General features: G+C 42.0%; 1 pseudogene; it reads right to left on the reverse strand.

Moving 5' to 3' along the window:
• Window positions 1-1,490: 1,490 nt before the first annotated feature.
• On the reverse strand, window positions 1,491-2,503 carry LOC147660919 (G protein-coupled receptor 35-like; annotated as a pseudogene).
• Between the last annotated feature and the right edge of the window lie 488 nt (window positions 2,504-2,991).

Consider the following 2,991-nt stretch of genomic DNA (forward strand, 5'->3'; position numbering starts at 1 on the left):
TTCCACGTAGATGCAATAGACAGTAGGTTGGAGCTTTGCCTCTTGAAAAAGCTCTCCGATCAACTAACATAGTTGCACCATGAAATGTGGTTTCAGCGTGCTGTATTTTATCTTGGAATTTGTAATACCAGTTATATTGCGATTCGTGCCCTTCAGTGAGGTGCTAGAGCACATTATCAACAAGCATTTGCAATGCAATAGGTATCGCATGTACTCTAGACATATTGCATTGCAAATGATAATTATCACGCACGACGGGGGTAGGGCGGGGGAGAAGGCACATACAGTGGGTGGGCGGGGGGGGGGGGAAGAGAAGGCATGACAACAGGAGGGAAGGGAGTAAAGAAGGCAGTAGGAGAACCTCATTAAAGAAAATAGTGCTCACAGTCTAAATAACACTATGGTGTAACACTCTAAGTAAAGGGGCCAGTTGCCATGGGAGGTGACAAATGAAGAGGAGGTGGTACTAAGGAGGGACTAACAAGTCTATTAATGAACCAGAAGCCAGCATTAAGGACAGACAATGAAACAAGCCAATGGAAAACATGGGTGGAGAGTGGGCGGGGCTTCTATTTGCTACTCCTCTACAATAAGTCCCGCAGCACCTGTGTGCTGGCTCTGGCTCGATCTAAAAAGGCTAGGGAGTTACTCCCTTGGGAAAGTGCTTGGTTGGCAGGCAGGGTGTTGAATATGCTGTGACCATATGTGGAAAAGTTTTTAGTGCTAAACATGAGTGACAAGCCAGATGCTCTTATCTTGGCTCACACATTAGATGGTAATTTACAGGTTTATTCAGCAGGTCTCATGTTACGTGTAAAATGATTAACAAAAAGCTATTGTTTTTTCTGTTTTTCTCAATCTGCATAAGACCTGTGTAGAAATGCCGTAGATGGCCTACCAGCTTTGCAAGTCTTGTTAGTATGGGAAGGGTGTGAGACAAAAGAGGATGAGGGAAACATGGTACTGGGTCAAAGAAAAGAGCGGGTAGAGTGGCTGTTTCCGTGCTCAATTTGTATACACAGTGCAGCTCCAAACCCGGGGCTGTTAATACTGTTGTCAAGTGCTACACAGCCAGGAACAAGTGCTTTTAAAAAGTCCATCGATTTTAAAACACATCAAAAAGCATGTTTCAATACTATTTTTAGCAACGAACCAGAAAAGGAACCCTATTTTCTTTGTACGCAAGACAGATTGATTGTGAAACTGATCAGTGCCTTTGGGCTCCTGTCTCGAGAATTCAAAAGAAAAATACTTAGAAAAAAGATTGTCGCAATTTTTTTTACTTTCTGTCTTTTGAATTTTTTTCCTGAAATGGTGGACACTGCCGACTTATTTCTTGTGTTGGATTTGTTTCTTTTGTTGGGTCTTTTTCTTGTTTTGAATTTCTTTCCCATTGCAGAGATTTTAAGATGAACGCAAAATGCGAAGGTGGCAGACATCATTGCAAACCTTTTAAGGTGAATCCCAGATGCGAAGGTGGCAGACATCAATCACAGATATCTTTCTTGTGTTGGACTCAATTCTTGTGTGAGATTTATTTCTTGTTTTGGGTCTGTTTCTTGTGTTGGATTTCTTGCCTTTTGCAGATATTTTGAGGTGAAAGGAAGATGTGAAGCTTCCCAAAATTCTTAGCCACAAAGTAATAGCAAATGGCATCCAAGCAGCAGTTCAAGTGGGACATGCAAGTAGCAATGTGTATGTATGTGTGGACTCGTTGATTGATGGCGCAGGACGTCCAGGAGAACCACAGGCCAAACCTAATCATTTCCCCTACATTGTCTGGCAGAAAACAGATAACAAAAACAGACAGATTGGCAGCCGCTATTTGGATGGCTTTCCGAACAGATCTCTCACAATCTTCACTTTCGGTTATTTCCTCTTGAGAATTCTCATTACTTGAATGGAGCAAAAGCTCAGTATTAAGAAGGGCAGGAAAACCCCAAAAACAGAGGAATAGATAATTTGCTTCATAGGACGATCAACGCTTTGTTGAAAGCAATAAACACTTTCTTGTGTTGTGTTTCGTTGAGCATCGTGCACTAGTAAATAAGTGTGAGCAGAAATTACGATAATCCATAAAAAAATGCACACTATACCTGCCTTGACTGGAGACCTTAAAACATTTGCTTCCAAAGGGTGCTTAATTGCTACATAACGATCAACAGCTACCGCGGCAATGATCAGAATGCTCATGTATACGTCCATAAAAAAGATAAATCTTAGTATGCCACACATCTCTTTTCCCAAGTTCCAAGGGATGTTGTAGGCGTACAAGCAGAAAGGAAAGGTAAAGAGCAGGCTTCAGTCAGAAATGATGAGGTTGATCATGTACACCCTGGTTTCAGTCCATTTCTTAAGCCTGAAAAAAAAAGACCCACAAGGCCAGTCCATTGAAGGCCAATCCAAAGATCAGCGTAGGGATGAACATATTCAGTTGAAATAGTCTCACTGATTGCTTCAATTCCAGGCTGGTACAATTCGTTCTTGATATAGTAACCATTTGAAGCACTGCAAAACAGAAAGATAAGAAATAAAGTAAATAAACGGTTTTGTTCTTTACAAACTATACCACACTTGGAAAAATGATAATCACTAAATATTTCAGCCAATCACTCATTTCCAGCACTGACTGTGACTTCTTCAAGACAGCCAAAGGTTGATTTTGGTGCTGGCTTTTTGTATTTAAGGTATATGTACAAGGGAAGTGGCGGAGTGAGGCGTTAGCCTCCCTGTCTAACGCCTCACTCCGTCACTTCAGAAACGCAGGGATGCAGCATATTTACAAGAATGTGGTGCAGCCCTGCCTTTTCCCTACGCTTGTGCTACACTTAGCAGCCTAGTGCCAACACAGGCACCCTTGCACCATAGTGCAAGGGTGTCTGCGTGCAGGGGAAGATTATTTTCGTGCAGGAAGGCCCCCTTTCCTGCACATCAACAATCTTTAAATGCCATTTTGTAACATCTATATGTGCTGCTTAACGGAGCATGCAT

Source organism: Lissotriton vulgaris, unplaced genomic scaffold, assembly GCF_964263255.1.
Source record: "Lissotriton vulgaris unplaced genomic scaffold, aLisVul1.2 SCAFFOLD_308, whole genome shotgun sequence".
Taxonomy (NCBI): domain Eukaryota; kingdom Metazoa; phylum Chordata; class Amphibia; order Caudata; family Salamandridae; genus Lissotriton; species Lissotriton vulgaris.